Source organism: Idiotropiscis lumnitzeri, chromosome 5 (genome assembly GCF_059441095.1).
Source record: "Idiotropiscis lumnitzeri isolate Australia: NSW breed Sydney's pygmy pipehorse chromosome 5, RoL_Ilum_1.0, whole genome shotgun sequence".
NCBI lineage: Eukaryota > Metazoa > Chordata > Actinopteri > Syngnathiformes > Syngnathidae > Idiotropiscis > Idiotropiscis lumnitzeri.
This window is the reverse complement of record NC_142395.1, coordinates 21,658,791-21,680,498: the sequence shown is the minus strand read 5'-3', so window position 1 is coordinate 21,680,498 and position 21,708 is coordinate 21,658,791. Positions and strand designations below refer to the sequence as shown.

The window sequence follows — 21,708 nt, the reverse complement described above, 5'->3', positions numbered from 1 at the left end:
GGTCACGCAGGGAGGGGCGGCGGCGGCCGCCTGTCAGCTACTATCTGTCAGGGCCAATTAGAAACAATCAAGGCCCAGTGAAAGGGAAGGTGATTGTTATTAAGCGGCACGGCCTGGCGAGCGGCGGCCCAGATGTGGCCGTGCATATCAAAGAACAGGAAGCTGCCGCTTTAATTCAGGAAGCTCGCGGTGGCGAGGCAGCAAGCAGGCGGGCGGGCGAACCCCACAAAGGAAAGAGAAAGAGCGAAGTGCGCTGGATCGGGAGGAGGGAAAGTCCTTTGTGGAAGCATTTTGTAGAATGGTGGAGCAACACTTTTAGTAGAATTATAAACAAATGTAGAAAGATTACAACAAAAGGACACAAATGGAATGAAAGCGGTGAGCAGCGATGAATGATAATCCAACTTTGATGACATGCTCAGCCCACATTAGTCTGTGCTTCGCAATTTAGGATAAATAATCTGTCTTGTGTACAAATTCGGATTTTGTCAAATTATGAGCCCTGGAATTTGCGCCAAAATAACGGACCCAAAAAGTCCAACTTCCTGGTCAGTTTTTCTCTGGACTTCCTGCATCCTGTCATGACGGAGACTTGTCCGTCTGTCGTGTAGACTGCACATGGTTCAAATTTGGTAGCAGTTGGGCAACGTTTGCAGGAGCAGTTTTTTATTGGAATAAAATGGCTGCCGAAAGCGTTACTTCGTGGGCGGTCCGATCATGACGTCTCGTGGACTTTGGTCCGTTGTGGTCCTAAAGTTGCACTCGTGCTGGTGTTACGTTTCTTGTTTGAGTTTTCATGTTTGGAGTTGATGAGCACATCCTGACTGACGTTCATATCAGGTAGGCGTAGACGGTATATTAATCGGAGAAGCCTAAAGATCAAGTGACATCATCAATTATTCAAGCGGTGTTTTGGTCCGTCTGGACTGCATTTGTCTTGTCGTGTTACCGCCTCAAACTGCCGACGTGTCCAGTTTAGCTTGCCACGGCGTTAACCCGAGCATGAAACCCGACTTTGAAACGCTAACTTGAAACCCAAACAACTAGTTTGAAAACTTGGACTCTGGTTTAAAGCCTAATTGAAAACCTTAACCCTGTCTGGAAACCCAACTTGGAAACCCTAACCTTGCCTTCCAACACTTAGTTGAAAATCTAAAATTGACTTAAAAAAAAAAAATAAATACAAATTTCTCTGTCTTGAAACCCTACTTCAAAGCGTTAAACCTACTTTGAAACCATCATCCCTGTCTTGAAACCCTAATTTCAAACCTACTTTTAAACGCTAACTCATGCTTGACGCCCTAATTTGAAACAAAAACTTGAATTTGAAACCCAACTTTGAAAACCTAACCTTAACTTGAAACCCTGCCACGACAATGACCTGACTTTGATTTTGTTACTCAGAAATGCTCAACAAGTTTGAAACCCAAACCCTGGTTTAAAACTTGCAATTTTCGATGGCAAAAAATTGTGAAGAAACACCTCTGATTCTGATAATGATTCGCTGATGTGTCAAACTGTCACAGTTTAGTGGCAGCTCCAATGTCAGATTTGTTCACCTTAAGTATCGGTGTCTGGTATCGGCACTGGCCCATCTCAACTTAAAACCCGAACACTGTCTTAAAAGTCTAGATTGGAACCCTCGCCCTGGATTGAAACCCGAAATTGAAACAATAAGCATGGCCTGAATCCCTAACCCTTGGTGGAAAACCGGCACAGGTGTTGAACGTCGTCAGCAGGTTAGAGAAGTCAAGTGCGGTTAAAGTGAGTGACAGGGCGGCGGTTGTTGGATGACGATCATCGTGTCCCCCCCTGGAGCTGAGTGTCAGCGAGCAAAAGGGAGGGGGCGCTATTGGAAGTCTACAAAATGCTAATGAGGACACTTGAGTGATGGCGAGCGACAGGAGGCCGCCGACTCAAAGTCACTTTAGCCTCAGCCAGGAAAAATACAACTTGACGTCTACGATTGTCTTTTTTTTTTTTTTACTCTTACTTGTAATTGTCGTGTGATGTTGAAAGACTTCACGGAGGCAGCAAGTCAAACGCTTCCACTTAAGAGGAGAAAAAGACGACGCTTGTTAAAACATTTTCTTTCATATAGCACGCGCGGCTCTCGGGGGGCTTTGATTCGTCGCCGGCTTTGTAGCGAGCGCGGGAAGCCGAAGCTGAGCATCCAACAGGTGGGAAGAAAACCGGCGCCGCTTTCCTGCTTCCTTCTCTTGCCGTTACACTCCCATCCTGCGTTTTTATCGCCGTAACCGAGATTAAGGTGTTAAACAGTGTGTTGTTAAACACTCCCTCGGGTTAGAACATTCAGCATTGTTGAAAGTAACTACACCCACACACACACACACACACACTTGTATTCATGGACAAACCGCTGGCAACCAAGGTGAGTACGCCCCTAAGTAAAAAATATCCAAATTTGGGAACTCTATTAACCCTGGCTACTTACTAATTTGATGTTCTGACACTGGTATGAAAGCAGCGGTTTCAAATGCAAACCCAGGCTTGAAACCCTACTTAGAAAATATTAATTAATTTCTTTGTCTGAAACCGTAATTTAAAACCCGAGCTCTACTTTAAGACCTCAAGCTCCAGATTGAACTGAATACGCAATACAATGTGAAGCTGAAGTTAAATATTTTGGTTAAAGTGAGCGTGCACGTCGCCGTGGGCAAGTGTCGACATTTGAAAACGGCCTCCGGGCCAACACGTGAATCAACGACAGTCGCTGGTCAAATAGGAATCCAACGCATTCAATGCCGGACACGCTCATAAATGACACGATATGAAACGTGATTGATAGAAACTTGTGTACTGAGAATAACTTACTGGGCAATGTTGATTTTACAAAGAAAATATCAAAATAGGAACAATTAAAAAAGAAAACTGACAGAAAACAGTAAGTTTAGTTCAGGACAAATAAAATAAAAGAATAATCCAAGTTAAAATGTGAAAAGAGTAATAAAATAAAAAGATAAAAGTTAAAACAAACAGGCAGTAAAAGAATAAAATTAAAAAACATGATAATAAAACTGAAAAGTAAATTAATAAATAATAATAATAATAATAAAAGAAAAGAAAAGCTGAAAACAAAAACATACATTTGAATATAAAATAAAAAAACTAATAAAATTATAATGACAAAAATGATCAGGTGAATAATGTTAAATAAATGAAAATTTAAATGAACTAATATAATAAATAAAAGAGTAAATCAGGAAATAGAAAATACAAGTAAAAAAATAAAAATAAAAACTAAATAAAAATAAAAATTAAATAAATGTCAATCACAGTAATAATGAGGAATTTCTTTTAAAGTACAAGAATTAAATATGAGGAAAAAACACATTTGAAACTTATTTTGTAAAATAAAAATGAGTTTACGAAATATAACATGAACTGCAATACATAAAATAAAGTACTTTAAAACTAAATGAAATGTTGGAATTTTCAAAGAATATCTCGTAATACTCAATCAAAGAAACATGCCATATTAGGCCGCCTTAAAAGTTTCCAATGGCGTGACCTCACAAGGTGAGGCGGCGCCACCGTCCACCCCCTGCTCGGTCGACCGGCCGGCCAGCGCCCTTTTCTGCTGATTTTCTTTTCCTTTTTTCTTTTTTTTTTTTCTTGCCCGTCTCCTGTGCACTATGAATAAATTGCGGCTGTCCGGACATGAAAATGTCAAATACCTAAAATACACCGAGGCTAAATAGCATATTCATTTTTAATGCCCGCTCATCCTATGCTGCTATTCTCATATCAGGCCTGTCTGCCGACAGCTGTTGCGGCCGTCGCCGCCCGGAATTTATCATCCGTCTCGTTGGAGAGGTGACGGAGGGGACGTGGTGGGGGGAAATGGCGTTTGCCCCCTCCACCACCGGCAAGGAACGCTCCACGTTTTACACGCACCGTAAAACTGAGCTAAAAATAAATAAATAAATCAACAAACAAACAACATGACTTCATTGAAGCAAAATTAGAAGGCAATCCAACTCAAGCTTGAAGCCCTAACCCTATATTGAAATCCTAAACCCTTGTTTGAAACCCAACCCTCGAGTTTAAACCTTCATTTCAATCCCCAACACGATCTTGAATCCATAAATTGAAAACTGACCTTGACATTTTTGCATGAAATCGCAACCTTTCTTTAAAACTATGATTTGAAACGCTGAGCCTTGTTACAAACCTTAACACTGGCTTGGAACCCTAATTTTACATCATAACTATTGTATGGAACCCTGTCTCTTGTTGATTCGCCTCAAAAGCTTTTGAAAACCTACTTTAAAACCTAAACTTTGTTTGAAATCCAAACCCGGGCTCAAAACCTTGTTTTGAAACCCTACTTTAAATCCCTAAACCTTGTTTAAATTTGCAATTTTGACCCTAATTCCAAACCTTAATCCTGTCTTGAAAACCTTATTTGAAATTTTAAACCGATGCTTGAAACCCTAACCCTTTCTTGAAACCGTAACTCTTGTTTAACACCTTAGTTTAAAACCTCAATCATTCTTTGAAACACTCACTTGGGCTCAGAACCCATATCTAAAACCTTAACCTCGCTTGAAACCTTAATTTGAAACCTTACGCCTCATTTGGAGTGCTAGCCCAGGCCCAAAACCCAAATTGGAAACCTTAAAATTGTTTGAAATCCTACTTTAAAACCCCTGCCCTTTGTTTCAAGCCTGACTGTAATTTCAAACCTTAAATCTGACGCCAAACCGTAATTCGAGAAACATTGGGACTCTAATTTGAAATGCAGGCATGCAAGGCACGTAGAAAAAATGTCAAATACATTTTCGACATTTCTTCTTGTTTCTATTTGACTTTCGACATTGCAAGCACCTGTGCCTCGCCACGCCTTTGATATACGATTCAATTAGACTAATGCCACACATAAATTGCGCAACAAACGTGCCCACACACACGCTACGCTCACACACACACACACACACGTGGTGACATTGACGGCGGAGGTAGTGACATTGGCGCGTGGAGGCGGCACGGCGGAATGCCACCCGAGTGTGTTTTTAGGCGGCATGTGGCGGATGATTATGGCAGATTATCACAATCCAGATTGTTACAAGTTGAGTGTGTGCGTGTGTGCGTGCGTGCGCTTAAAGACACAACGCCTTTGGGGATAAGTCAAACTGGCGAGTGAGTGATGAACAGTTGGTGTGTGTGCGAGATGTTCTTTATCATCACACGGCCAGGACGATAAAGTTTAGCAACAGGCTGAAGGCAAAACACATCAACTCCAAGTGTTCTGAGAGTAATCCATTACTTTACTCGACTACGTGCTCAGGTAGAATCCCTCCCCCCTCAGGAAAAATTTAAGAAAGGCAAAAAAAAATGTTCTAAATAAATAACCTAATCACTGAATAACTAAATGTCTGAAGAAGTTTAAGAAAAACAACAAATTCAGTTTGACTGAAAGTGGTGAAATTATATTATTATTATATAATGGTTCACACATTTAAAATCAAATGTAAAATATTTAAAAACTATGAATAATGAAATATTACAGAAAAATGTAACTAAATGGTGTAAAATAAAGTATTTGCAACTTTGCTTACCTTAGCACACCAACAGCATACTGGAGTGAACCTCGGTGTTGGATCGAGCCGCCTGTGGCTGGCACTGCTGGCGGGAACGCCACCTGAAGGGACAGCAGTAGCCACAATTAGTGGAAGGTGTGGTGGAAACGCAGACAGTTCTCTGGACTGCTTCAAACTCCCTCCCACTGTCTCATTTAAAAAAATAAATAAATAAAAAATAATAATAATAATAATAATATATATATATTTATATATATATATGATGCACAGTCGCACAGTTTTTAGGATTCCCACTACTAACCCCATTTCACTTCATTTAACAACTGGTAAATCTAAACTCTATTTGAGTCCATTTACACAAACCTTGTAGCAGTCATCAAATTTCAGATCGAAAGAATGACATTTAGCGTATTTTTTATTGCTGTCAAATGTCAAAAGGGGTCAAATTTGACCCCGACGGTACCGATGAAATCAAAGCGTGCGCCCGGAGGCACGTTTTGGAAATCCATCCCTTACTGGCGGACAAAGGCGAAGCCACCGCGCGGAAGCTAAATACTGCACGCCACTCGGGGATCTTTCATTTTCACGCGGTCGATAGCAGCTTATATTTATCGGCGAGCTCGCACCAGCTGCCACCTCTGACAAGCTGCACTTCATCCCCACGCTCCTTATCGTCGCCCTCATCCTATTCCTCCACGCTCCCTCCTCTACCTGGATGGAGGACATCGTACTGTGACACCCCCCCCCCCTCCTTTCCCTAAAAATGCATTATGATACTCAGAACCTCTGATTTACAGTTGTCTTCATCCTGGTGGAATGCATGTTTGGTATCGGGAAAAAATGAAAAAAAACAGTTCAGAAGAACAGGGCGAAATTTGGCGGGCATCTATCATAAGTACACCTGCAAAAAAAACACTCAAGAATCCATGCCCAAAAAAACTCAAGTCGGCAATTTTGGTTCCAAGAGGTCATTTTAGCGTCATTTTGTTAATGTCAGGTGTTTAGAAAATACAGGAGGCAAAGTTCAGGTAGGTAAGCTGAAATTTGGTGTATCATGAGTAGACCCAAAAACAATTTTTTAAAAAATCATGAAAAATTAGACACCGATAGTCTCCCAATTTGACTACCAGTGGCCAGTTTTTGCCAATTTCAGAAAAAAAAAGAGCTCCCAAAGCCATTTTGACTGAGCAACATGATCTTTGGTAGGCATGTCTGCCATGAGCATACCACCAAAAAAAAAGGCTTAAGATGCAATACCCAAAAAGGACATAAGGCCTCCTATTTTTGTTTAAAATTTGTTATGTATTTTTGACCAATTAAGGCATTTTGAAAATCAGCGCCCGAAAATGGTTCCAAATGTCTCAAGAATCCTTGCCCAAAAAAATACACCATTTTGCTTCAAAGGATCATATTGGCAGGTGTTCTTCAAAGACAAACTCCCCAGAGAAATTTGATCCGAACCTCGTTTCCTAAACAGACAGGCAAGGCGATTCTGAACGTTTTTAGTCATCATTATCACACGTTGGTGGAGCAAGGCTGCAAATTTTGATGACAACCCCCTTGCATCTTCCATCCTTTTTTGGAACATCCAGCCCCGTAACCCAGTAGCCCAGTTGGACAAGACAACATGAAATTTCGGAGACAAGGCAAGGCAAGGCAAGACGTTTTGACAACTGTCATTTTGCTTTAAAGCGGCCATTTTAGGGTCAGTTTGGCCATGAGAAGGTTGTATTTGATCACCAAATTACCACATGCTCTCTATGAGGTGAATGCGAAATAGAATGTTTTGTGTGAGTAATTTAACGCTCCGTCGCATTTAAGGCCACATTGGTTCCAACAGTTGAGGAGACCTCGAAAGCAAAATAATGGCAAACGAAAGCAAGCGTCTCTCATGCTGCTAAATGTGTTTGAAATAAGCGAAACATGTGAGCGTAGGAGGCGTTTAGGGGTTAAAATGACTGTCTGTCTAATCATCTGCACAACAATATTTGCTGTGAGGCATTCTAAATAGATTATCGCTGGTCCATCTGTGTCATCATTGATTTATAAGGCATTAAGCTGCTCGGGGAGGAGACCGGGCGCCGCTTTTTAAAGGGGATCCTCGTTGCCGTCGGGCTGGAGGGGCGAGGATGAGGGTGTGGGGGGGGGGGGGCACTCACCTCCCCTTTAATGCAGGGAGGAAGTGGAAATAGGACGGGAAAAAGGGAATCCAAAAATGTTCGGCATCTCTTTTTGTTTGGCGATACAAAAGAGGCTGGGAGGAGGGGAGGAAGTACAGGAGAAGGAAACGCACACACACACACACACACACACAGGAAGAGGAAAAAAAAAAAAAAAAAACAAGGGCCATGATTAACATATGAATGCTATATGCAAATGGTGGGGAGAGAGCAGATGTTGGTGCATTTAATTGACCTATATGTGAATTGGATCCAAACCTTTCAGTGTGCTTTCTGGGGCCCGCCGAGTGCAGTTTGGACGCTTTGGCGTTCTAGTGACACGCCACACGCCAGCATGCCGCTGTCGCCATTTAAACACCACGCCACCAGTAAAAACACTCCAACAATCCAACTCTGAGTGCGGACAAAAGTGTCGCGGCAAACTATTTGTGTGCTGTCAAGAAACAAGTGAAAATTTGCGAAATTGTCAAAAGAAAATGAGGACAAAAGGTCAATATCGACTGAAAATAGTTGGAAATCGTCGAAGAAAAAACAAAGAGTAGAAATGCTTAAAATATGCCACAATTTTTCAAAAACTGCAAATGGCCATGACTAAACAATAACTGAGTAATAGATGGCCACAAAATAGGTGAAAATTGCACAAAATTAGGATGAACTTTACAAAATCAGTGGAAAATTCATCCAGAAATGAAACTCGGTGAAAATGGGCAAAAATTGAAACGAAATAAAAATCAGACAAACAAACGAGTCCAACTTTTCACTGTTTTCCTAAATAACAGAAGCCACTAAATGTCAGCATGAGCGATCGTTGTTGGAATGTGGAGGACGCGACCGAGTGAAGGTGACATGACAGTCGTTAAACACACAGACGTTATTTTCACATTTCTCCGTCCTCCTCTTCTTCCTCGCCTGTATACCCCAACACACACATACACACACACGCACGCACACACAATTCTTGGCAATGTCATTAAATCGTATTAAAATGCCTTTTATCCGGGGGCAAGGACCACCCGATATATGATAATACACGAAAGGCCTCTGTAGCAGCTACTGAGTTGAGACCATCCATCCGACAACAAGCGCGCGTGCACGCGTGCGTGCGTCCATGCACGCGTGTTCAAGAAACCGGTGAAAGGCGGCACGGAGAGGCACATGCGGCTCCGTAACAAGTGTAACACACACTAATAGAAACATAGCTCATAAATTACGAGCCTTCACGCTGGCTGCCGAGCTGACATTTTATGCGCGCTGCAAACTACTTCGATCGTCTGTCAAACAAGGACACCAAATGGTAAAAAAAAAAAAAAAAAAAAGGTGAAAGTCATCAATAAAAAAGTGAAAATGGTTAAACGAATGAAAGAAATGAGAAATAAAAAAACAGAACTGAGCAAAAATCAAAATCAAACGAGTCAGAATGTGAAAAAAAAAATTACAATGTTCACAAAACCAGTGTGAATTATGAAAAGTGAATCAAATTAGTCTTAGGTAAGTTAAAATTTACGATAGATCAAGTTCAAAATTGTCAGTAGAAAGTAAATTGTCATGAAAAAAATGTATTTCTTTTACCAAAATGAGATAAAATAAAGGGGAAAAAGTTTGGGGAAAAATAAGGACTAAAAATGTAAAGAAATCAGATGATTTTTTTGCAAATTAATAAAACGTGTCAACTATGCACCAATTTTTGATTTTACTGATTATTTTTGACACTTGTAACTGAGTTTTATAACATTTTAAAATGTTTTGCCAAAAGATGGAAAAAAATTAACAAGAACTGGAAGAAAAATGAGTGATGAATGAAAGTTGACTTGTAAAAAAAAAAAAAAAAAAAAAAATTAAATTTCCAGAAATGGCAGAACCGAATAAGAAATGTCGAAAAATGGGGACATTTTAACTTTAAAATAATTGCAATTTGTCAGAAAAAATAAACTCACCAAAACAAATGAAAAAATACCACAAATAGAAATTTTACTAAAACAATAATTTTTTTTTTTTAAATGAAAAATATCACCAGTGCAAATTGTATAAGATTGAGAGAAACCTGGGGTCAAAAGAGTCACAATTTGGGAGAAAAACAAAAGAGGAAAAAAAATTGAACGGTGAAATTTAAGTGGTGAAAAAGAGAGAACATTTGAATGTAGAATTCGTTACATTTGTCAAAGAAAAAAAGTTAAGAATTTCTGTAAAATAAGTTAAATGTAATAAAGTCATAAAATCTATGAAAATTTTAAAAAAATCGTGAAAAATTTTACAAAATTCATAAAAAATTGGAACAATGGAAAAACTGAACAAAAATGTGACATTTAAAGTTAAAGAAAAAGTTTAAAGTTAACAGTTGCTATAATCTATTAAAACATTGCCATAAAAAAGTTGTCGAACTTTTTTTTTTTAAAAATTGAAAAATGTCCAAAAATTTGACAACTGAAATTTAGTGCAATTTGTCAACGAATGAAAAAAGTTAGCAATATCCATGAAATGTTCAAATTCGCCAACAAAAATTCGGAATTTTGTCAGAATTAAAAAAAATCAAATAACCAAAACGGTGCCAAAGGTGCTGAAAGATAACATCACGAAGAGGCGCATGCAGCTCCCTAATAAGTGTGACACACAGTAATAGAAACATAGCTCATAAATTATAAGCCTTCACGCCGGCTGCCAAGCTGACATTTTGTGTACGGGACAATTTTCATATCTGCGGCGGGCGGGGGTGGGGTCGTCACGGGACCGAGCCGCATCCTGCATTAGCATAAAAATTAACACTTAAATGTGGGCTTATTGTCAAGCGCAGCCTGCCGCACAACAATCAATTCCTCTTAGAAATCTGATTAGATGCCATGACGCTTATTATCCCGCTCATGTCCGCCTGCCCCTCTCTTTCACGCACGCACACACACAAACACACACACACGACCGCCATTACACGGTCACGGCGTTTGTTTACGAGCACGTCAAGTAAGACAGCTCGCCTTAATTTGCTTTGTCAAAAGTAAAACGCATCCATTCCATCCTGTCATTCATGCACCCATGATGGCCTTTGTTGCCATGGTAACAATCACCCATACGCAAATTTCATGACCTCACCAAATCTCACTCAAGGACACACAACTGACCCAAACCGAGCCACCTTAAAAAGGTGCCAAAGCGCTGCAGTGACTCACGTGCAGGGGTGGCAAAGAGATTATTTGGGGTACCCCAAAAGGGGCGGAGTTACAATGGACCCCGTTCATCAAAGTCAGGGACGATTTACGATTTACTTCCTATGTAAAGGTAAAAATGATGTTACCTCCTGAGTCGTTAAAATTCATTTCACAGTTTTTGCATGCAAAAAAGCCATTGTTCTAAAAATACATTTGTTGTAAATATTTTGGGGGCGTCTGAAATGGATTACTTGGATTGACATCATTTTCTGCGTTGCTGTAGACACTGCAAAGTGGTGATTAGTGGACGGCGACTGGTCACTTTCAGTTTAGGAAGAAGACAAGGTGGAATATGACAAATCCTCAACTTTATTTGCCTTTTTAGGTTCAAGACCCGCATACTCTCAAAGCAAAGCAAATAACTCTTAAATCTCTTTTATTTCGTGTAAACTGAATTTCTCTTCTGGGAGCTGCAAAGTTGAATACATCAAAACCAAGCAAATGCTGCAAATGAGCGTTAAATGTGAGTGTTTAGATGTTTTCCTGGCTTTTATTTATCATTAAAGGCATCCTCAAGTGGGCCGCCGCCGCCGCCAGTGTGTAAACATCAGAGTTGATCTCTCGAGGCTGCCGCCATGAAATATTTGTCAATAACGCTGGGTGGCTTACCTGAGCTATTGCGATAAGATACAACGTGATTCCAAAAGATACGATACGATGCGACGCGATGCAAGACATGTACAAGAAGGGAGCTTCATAGGTGAAGCATAACTCGATAATATGTGAAATGATGGACCTGATCATAGCATAAAAAGACAAAAGAAACGACAACATAGCTGACATGGCATAAGATGTGATACGATATTCCAGTAAGGTACGTAGCTGTCTGATGAGCTACGTTAAGACACGGAATGACGAGATGCGATAGGATGCAATAAGATGAGCCACAAAGCGGAATGACAATATGATATGATACGTTGTTTTGCGATGAAATGCAATTCGCTATGATATAGCAAATTCCGATACAATGTTACAGAACAAAGTGGAAATTGAGCTTGCTTTTTTTGACGCATGAAAAAACATTCTTTCGTTCATTCGATAATAAAAGGGTCATTTCTTTTGGGACACAAGATCGCACTAATATCGATCGCTAAAGTCAACATTTATTTCACTTATCGCAAGTTTTTCCAAAATCGTTCGGCCCTAATATACAGCCAATAGGTTTTGATTTAAAAGATGCGAGAGCATCTGTACACAAACTAATGAAATGGTCAAAATATCGCTTGAACCAGCCACCAGCCCCCGATCACAAAGTTATAAATCGTTAAAAATTTGAGCTTAGCTTTTTAGTGTTAAAAAAAAAAGGGAAAAGATGCAAATACATTCCTCTTGAACTGAGCCATACCATAACAAATTGAATTGTAATTTTACTGAATCGAACGGAATCCTTCCACTTTAAAATGTACTATCCTTGAATCGTTTCACACCTTATCTATCAAGATATATGAATACAGTCAGCTGGAAGAAAAAGTTGACCAATTCTGAAAACAGTCAAATTAAATCACTGAGAATGAGACGCGACTAGAGAAAATGCGATTCAATACAATGAAGTAAGTGACTAACACATTCACTGCCATTGACGGATAAAGACGTCAAAAACCTTTTTTTTTTTTTTTTACTCTGCTGGTAGTGAATGAGTTAAGACACGTGACGATACGCCAAGATGCGTTACAAGCATTTTCATGGCTTTAATTCATCATCTCAAGTCGTGTTCCTCCTCTTTCAGCGTATAAACACGAGCAAGCGTCCGTCTCTCTAGAGGTGCTGAAATATTTGTCAATAACATTCGCTCGCTGGGTGGCTTTGCCGAGATCCTCCTTGTTTACATAAATGGCGCTTCATCGCATCCAGATGTTCCGATGTTGCTTTGCTGATGTATACAAATACCCCAAAAGTCCTCGTCCAGACATCCAACAGCTTCTTCGCCCTCGACATTTACTTCTTGAAGCACGAGTAAATTGAACCCTGATAATGGTGGCGGTAAAAATGAAACGTGATTGGAATGTTCTTCTCAGGTGATCTTTCGAGAAGAGAGTCATGCAGTTCTGCTGCGGCGCCACCAGGTGTTCAAACAGAGCGAACAACAAAGTGGCTTGATGTCATAAGTGGATAACAGCGGCCCCCGCTACGCGAAAACTATTTCAGCCCCCCCGCCCCCCTCCCGCACTATTTCCTCCTGCCAGTCTTCCACCTCCGCCGTCTCCATTCTTATGTTAACACAGCGAAAGCGGCGCGGGGGCCACCCAGCAGCAACTTAACTCAAATAATACACACACACACACACACACACACGCACGCACGCACGCACGCACGCACGCACGCACGCACGCGGGCTGAAGCCGAAGTAGACACAGCGGAGGGTGAGCGGGGTCACCGGCGTGCCTTTAAAGCATATTACTTTCAGACAAGACTTTGAAGAATAATAAACGCGGCGCTTAACGGGAGCTCTTTTCTCTCGCCGTGAAGCGGGAGCGGCGGCGGGAAATATCGGTGAAGAGTAAACACGGGCGTCTGTGTTGACCGTTATTTGATGTATTTTTTTTTTTTTTGCCTTATCTGCACCCTGTTTGTACAGTAATCGTCTATTATATCGCGGCCCCGCCACATCGCACAATTTTCTGCTGAACCCATTTTTTTTTCTGTTGAACTACGTTTACAATGTATTTACTGCTGGCAACAAAAGTGAGCACACCCCCTGAGTGAAAATCGGGGCTAAACAAAACATGGGCACTTTGAGCAGAATTTGGATTCGGACATGTTTTGAATTTATTATACCTTCGTACTTATTGTACCTTATGCTATTGCATCATGGCATAACGTGATCTTGTCATGTCTTATTTTACGAACTTCACCATACCGTATCACATCATATCATATATTAGTATAATTCTACATATTCTACACATATTTAAATTAAATTATCACGTGACCAATCCTTACTGTATCGTATCAGAACACAATCACATATCTTGAGAAATCTGTTATATCGCGTCAGCTATGTTCTTTTGTGCGTCATCAAAGCGAATCTTACCACACCATATCGTACTTTCATAGTATGGCATGGCACACTCTACTGTATTGTTTCGGGCCTTATCGTATGCATATCACTTCGTAACATGTCTCACATATCTTATCTGACTGTATCCTATAGTACCTCATCATAGGTGAACATCTTTCCAGCAATATCATATCACATCTTTCAATATCACGTTTTGTGTCTGTTATATTGCATTCCTTGCTGTATTGGACCATATTACCTAACATTACCGAACCGTACCGTATTGTTCCTTCTCATACGTACAGCAGATTGCGACACACTCTGCATTGCATATAAGCACGTTTTACCATACCTTAACATACCACGTCATACCGTATCATATTGCGTTCCAATCTTTCTATTTAGCTCGAATATATTTTATCTGGAATGTTTATATGCCAATTGGCTGTTGTGTTTGGTCTCTAAACATCAAATGCGAGGTGTACGCCTCATTTTTGTTTTTTTAAAAACATCTTTAAATTCCTCATAATGGCTGATTGTAGTGGTGGTGAAGAAAAGAGGGGTCATATTTTATTCTGGTTTATTTTAACGGGCCTTGGTAATTAACGCAGCATGTCCTGTATCTGGCCAAGGGCCTGGAGTTAAACAAGTTTATTGTGAAATGTTTGCGTTCTCAGCGGCAGCGGCGGCGAGGTTGAGGAGCCCACACACAGAATATTATTTCATACTCTAAGGCGGGAGAAAAAAAGCGGGGCTGGGGAGGACTTTGGATCGCTTATTGTTTTTGATTACACTAAGAGTCTTTTTAAAATAGATCAACGAGGACGTATGAAGGTGTTTATACAAGCCCCCGATGTTTCAGATTAGCGTTTGTATTTTTAAAAAATTTTTTTTGGGGGGGTGGAAGATGGCTCGCAATATAGGCGAGCTAAACGAGCCTCATTTGAAGGATAACACGTGCAGCTGCTACTCTCAAATTGTTGTATTGTGGGACAGCGTAAATCTCAGTAGTCTTATCCAAAACATAATTTGAGGAAAATGTGACCTATACACGGTTACTTGCACAAGAGTCACTGATGGTGTAGTGGTACACTCGCCCGAGTTGTGTGCGGGCAGCGTGGGTTCGGTTCCCACTCAGTGACGGCGTCTATGTCTACCCTGTGACTGGCTGGCAACAGTTCAGGGCCGCCGCGCTGGATCATCACGTTGTCGTCGTGCGGTGGCAGAGTACCCATACGGGGAAACCAAGAATGATCCAAAAACCCGGCGTCCGAACCGAAACTCTGTTTCGCTCCCGGACCCACACCTCTATGAATAGAGGTGTAGCCATACGAAACTTACTTACTTGTTAGCACATTACCATCTAAATAAGAAATGTCAGATACCAGATCTCAACACCGGTGTGAAATCTATAGTTACAATATGATAATATGTGATAAATAGTACAGTATACAAAGACAATAATGAGATAACATAATATTATAATATAAAATGTTCTACAGTACACTTTAATATGGTACAGTGCGATAAAATAAAATAAGATCAGCTAATACGGTTCAGTACAGCATGTCCTGATAAAATACAATACAGAACAAAAAGGTATGGTACGATACCGTATGACATGGTATATTGTTTCACACGGTACTATGATATCTTGTCAAGATACAGTAAGTAAGATCAGTGAAGATAATGCACAATGTAATAGTAAGGGGTCAGAAGAGAAGTGATATACAATAATAATAATAATAATAATAATTTGCCCTTTATTAGTCCCACAATGGGGAAATTCGAGATTCGAACCCAGGCCTCCTGGGGAGACTGGGTCCTGAACGCGGCGCCTTAGACCACTCAGCCATCCTGGCAGTGAGATTAGAGAAAAAAAGATAAGATAAAATGTGACACAGCACAATTAGGTAAGGTACGATATGGTACGATATGATAACAAAAGGTGAATACGAAAACGTAAGACATAACATGACACTGCAAATGCAAAAATAAATAAATAAATGAATAAATAAAACACTAAATGAGTCCAAATAAATGTAAGGTAAGGTATGACACGGAATTGCATGGCAAAATGACCTCAAATAAGGTGCGATACACGGTAATAACGGAATAAGATAAGAGAAGAAAAGGTAAGGTAAATTACGCGGCACGGCACGGCATAAAACAAGATACAAAAAAAATACAGTATAATTAGATGATGGATATCAAATAACGACAGTATGACAAGGTGCTACTGTAAATGATACCATACAGTAAGATAATATAAGGTGCCATATTGTGTGATCAGATACTCATGACTGTCTATCTCTTTTATAGCGCACACACAAGCACACACTCACAAATACACACGAACTCAACAAGTAGCGACCTCGCTCCATCGATCCACTTGACTCAAAGGCCCAAATCTCGACTGTACCATTTGAACCTTTTTAATATTTAATCACCGCACACACACACGCACAGACACACACATTTTACTACAGATGGCACTTATTCATGTGTGTGTGTGTGGGTGTGTGCGTGACACATAAACGGCATGTGGCGGCCGTCTTGCGCCCAGACTGCAGCCCGCTTCGACCTTGAACGGCCATATTCATTACATCATTAAGTTACCTCTTCATTAACTTTTCATTGTTTATGAAGAAGAAGACGACGACGAAGAAGAGGAGGCTCAGGAGGAGAAGGGGGAAGAGGCTGGAGAAGGAGGCTTATTGTCAGGACAGTGCCCTCATCTATGTAGTGCGACCACGCTTATGTGCAAGCTCTCTGTATAGTGTTTATCATGTGACTACTATCATCTTTCAATGGGGGTTTTTTTCCACTTGGGAAATGACAATTTTCTGTCACTATTGTTTAGTGCAATGGCAAAAAGAAATCCTGAAGATCACAGACTAATAATTAAAAAAAACATTAAAACAACTAGCGTGAACTGTGGCGATCAGACTTTTAACAACATAACAGTGCTAAGAGACATGTGACATTGCTAATAACTGCTCACTAAAACACAGCTATGGCTAACACAATGTTAAAGGAAGATATGTGCTGTATTTAAAAAATGCGCCACATGTCATGAATCAAACAGCAGCTTGTGCTTAAGCTGTTTCTGAAAAGATGCTAAAAGACATGATTAAACCCAGTTCATGCAGTCGTTGACACTGCTAACTACAAATGGACAGATAAGCAGCGTTTAAAACACTGCTAATATGCTAGCATAGATTGAAACACTGCTAAGAAACACAAAACAGATTCTTAAAGAAAGCTAACTAACATAACATAGGCTAAAACATTGCTAACTATCTCAGAGAGGCCACTGCATTGAAAAGTAAAAAAGACAAAACAAAGCGAAATCCTAAAACACAGCTAAAGGAAAAATGACACCATATTGACGAACATAAAGAATAACCACAAGCATATTTTAATCAAAGCTACCACGCAGCTACGAAAACTAAAGCAGATGCTAAAAATCAGTTAAACGCGTATCTCACTGAGCAGCGAGGGTTGTGAGTATTCGTGCACGGCCCGATTGTTGATTTTCATTGCATTTGGGCTATCACATGGCTAAGAGTAAGATAGCAGAGCCGAGGAAAGGGAGAACATGAGCAAGTGCAACGCTAGGAGACACATAATTGACATTAAAACGAAATCAACAAATGCTTCCGCAATGCTAACAAAACAGTGGCGAGAACACCGCTACCATAGCAATAGAGGTTGTCACAATGCTAAGAGAAAGATAGCAGGGGCTAAAACATGGCTAAAAACAGGCGTCCATACTGCTAATAAATAGAAAACAGGAGAACAATGTAATATGTTAAGAAAAGGCTCGCACGATTTCAAAACTGAGATAATTAAGACTAAAATATAGCTAACGTGCTAGCATAAGCTATGAACCGAAAAGCTTCCTTATACACAACAAAGGCTACTCTCAATGAAGGCAGAGCAAGTTTGTAGTTGATCACTTTTTCTTTTTTTTTTTGCAAGTTATTTTTATGATGTTTGCGCAGCTGAGTCTGAGCGGCGAAAGATCACGGAGCAATTAGTGAGCCTGACGCGTAAAGGCGGGGGAACAGAAAAAAAAAGTCTCAAGAGGCGTTAATAAAACAACTTTAAACATGCTGAGCAGGACATTTATGCAAATGTATAAAAAAAAAAAAAAGGAGGGGGGAAAAAATGCAATGTGTAATCAAATTGGGGCAAGGCAGATAAAGCATCTTTTTCCTCTGTGGGTGTTCTTTCTCTTCTTTCGCAAGCGAGAAGGCTGCTAAGAACACAGGAATTTGCATTTTTTTCTTCTTTGCTGCTTTTGGTTTTGTGAAGACAAACACACACGCACACCAGTCATAAGTAAATGAATGTAACAAACATTCATTATATTTCGTTTGTTGGTGAGTTTATTTCAGTTTTTTTTTCTCCACGGCATCATTCATTTGTTAGTTAATTTCATGGAACTTCACGTGATATTTCAGTTCAACGAGGTGGACTTTCTTGAGGAATCTTTTGCAGCGGCGGACGTCTACGTTGCACTGAGTACCATTCGATTCGATGTAGCTATTGTGGCGAAAACATGGGGAGGCTTAAACACAGCTAGCATACGAACACGGATGATGACACACAAAAAAACTAAAAATAAAAAAAATAAATTAAAAAAACTTACCGTTCCGCACACCTGACACGCAGCCAACTAAAAAAAAAACAACTAAAAAGACAAAACTGTGTTGTAAACTTTTTGGCCCCACAGCCCGCAATGACGTGACCCATATTGTTTTTATTTCACATGTCACCACGTTATGCGTGTGTGTGTCTGTTGTTTGTCTTTTCTTTTCTTTCTTTATTTGGTTCAGTCACTAAGCAGACACCTGCCAACATTTAAAGTGACTCTGATTAAATCTCAAATAAACTTAATTGTTCTAGTAGGCTTTTCACATGCGTGTAGACATTTTCTTTCCACTCTACGTAGACAAATGAGGCCACAACACTACAAAAACAAGTAGTGCAGGCAAAGACACAGCTAACATGCTAATAAGGGCTAGCACATGCCACTTTGCATGCGACTGAGATAAATTAGAATTTTCATACACATTCCATGACAATAGCTTCATTTTTGTAAGCACATAAGGCTCACTTCCTGTTCCATTGACTCATTAGGTTTGACTTATTATTTTTCGGGTGTGTATTTAGCACATTGAGTAACATTGTGTGTGTTGTGACAAAGACACACACACACAAAGACACGGACACACACACACATTAAGACATTTGACAAAAGGATACTACATCAACGCCAATGTGTTGTCATCTGACTGGGGTGTGTGCGTGTGTGTGTGTGTGGGGGGGGGGGGGGGGGGGGCAAGGGACCTGCTCGCCCCGGGGACGGTGTGTCACATAAGCTCCATCACAAGGCCGCTTTATTGGGCCTGGCATGGGTCAGACCCCGACTGTCGACTTCAAATATGGCTGCCACCTGCTCTCCTTGCGCACACACTCACAGGCGCGTGCGTGCAAACACACACTAGTCCCCATATGTGTGCACACACACAGAATTCATCTGGTGTTTTGTGGTTAATTGCAACAAAAAGACAAAAATGTTCACTTCCCAGCATCTACAGTCGGAATGGGGGGCTAATTTCTTACAGGCTCACATACATGCTGATTTTTAAGTGTAGTCAATTTAATTTATTTATTCATTTTCAAAATATTTGTGGGTTATTACATTAATTTGTGTTTGGTTATAATGTGATTTAAATTTTAGTTTATATTATCTGTTTATTTTTTTTCATGTTATTTATATTATCGATTTAACTCGTGTTTTATTTGCTTTTTAAAAAAGTAGATAGATAAGATAGATAGATAATATAAAATAAAATACAAACTATTAGTTTATTTAAATTGAATAAAATAATTTAATGATTTATTTTATCGATTTTCATTTTAATTTCATTTGTAATATTTTTATTTCATAATTTTTCATTTATTATTTAATTGTTCTCATATGCGTAGTGTATATCATTTATAGTTTCCATATAATTTTATCTATTTTTATTTGTAGCTAGTAATTTTCCTTCAGTTTATTCAATATTTATTATTTTTTTCAACTGCTCTTTCATTCTAGTTTATTCCTATTTTTGTTTGATTATTATTACTTTCCTTTGTATTTAATTTGAATTGTAATTTTAATTCCATTTACGCTCAATTTACATTTTTATTTACTTCCCTTCAATTCTTATTTTATTTTTGCTTGGCCTTCTTTCGAAAATGAAGCAAAATGTGTGCGTCGATGCCACTCTGCCTTCACATTCCACATGTCTGTACCAAACACACACTCACACACACGCACAGAAGTATTATTAATACAGTGGAACATGAAAATTTCCATGCCTTTATGCCTTTCAAGCGTGAATTTTGGGGAAAAGTTTAGTGTGCCTCAAAAGTCCAAAGTGGCCAAGTCATAGCTTACGTGACGCTCCTTTGTTTGTGCGCGTGTGTGTGTGTGGGGGTGTGCGTGTGTGGGTGTGTGCGTGAGACACTCACTCATTCCAAGGAAGCGCAATCCCATTAAAAAAACAAAACAAACAAACAAACTTTGGCATGAGGGCGAATTGAGCCAATGAGCGGGCTAACTCCACGAGTGTCATTCAGAAGTGTCGAAATGAAAAGAGAAAAGGCCCGTCCCTCAGATGAATGCAGGTCTAAATCAAGGTTTCCTTGGAGTTGCAGTTCATTATTGCACTTGGCAGTTCAAAATGGCCGCAGCCATCAAAGTAAGTTTCAAAGCTTGACAGAAGCATATGAAATGGAATACAATGACAGGATGCAATATGTCCAAAATACTGGCAAAAACACAATTTCCGTAAAAGCAAGCATCCAGAAATAATTTCCATATACAGTAAATCAACAGGGTGAATAAATCCCCCCCCAGGTTTTATTGCAACCATAAAACCTGAACTCACGCACCTACAAAATGACCAAAAATGGAGTTAGCCCATTCAGACTCTCAGAGGTGAACTTCTGCTTGCGCTAGTGTGCCACTTGGGAACATTGATGTGACTGAAAACGTTACTTGTACAATTCATCAAGATCCACTGTATCATCACCATCTTTGTGGTTATCCGTATTCTTATTATTCTTATGACTGTGATAGTAATGTTTTAATTAGCAATGCAATAAGCTTTTGGCACAATCGCACAGCCAAGCTCCTTTCCAGCTCCACAAAATCTGCTCCCCCCCCTCCCCCAAAACAATGCGAATGTCATGCTTTATATCCACTGTGCGACAGCATGTGTGTGTGCGTGCGCGCGTGCGTGTTCCCCGATGGAGATAAGTCTGAGTGGTTAGGAGGGAACAGATGTCAGCTGGTGTCGGCTGCCAGGAAGACTGAACAAAGCCAATCAACGTCGCCTTGCTGTCCAAACGCACGGCGGCGGAGGGAGACCTGAGTCCAAACGCAATTTAACACACGCACACGTCCGCCACCATCACCGACGGTGTGGAATCGAAAGTACCGGAGCAAAGATTGCCGAGTGACAAAATGGCGGTCCGGAATGTGATCTGCTATGAGACTCGCCTTTGCTTGCGAATAATTTTTCATTCATTCATTTCACGTATTTCTTACGCCATGGACGCGTAGTGCTATTACGAGTTAACGGAAAATGGATGATGGGTTTGTTCAGACTCTGCATTACAAGAAAGAACGTAAAATGTGACCTTTTGTCTATTATTCATTGAACCAAAGCACTTATTTTGTTTCGGTCGGCTATTTGCGAGGTTTT

General features: G+C 40.1%; 1 protein-coding gene across 1 annotated transcript in view; it reads right to left on the bottom strand.

The window, feature by feature from the left end:
- The window catches only part of znf536 (zinc finger protein 536), a 188,549-nt gene that overhangs the window by 115,473 nt on the left and 51,368 nt on the right, over nt 1–21,708 (bottom strand). The window contains exon 4 of the mRNA XM_088297073.1: nt 5,583–5,665. The gene's annotated coding sequence lies outside the window, so the exon portion shown is untranslated. The remainder of the gene's footprint in view (nt 1–5,582; nt 5,666–21,708) is intronic.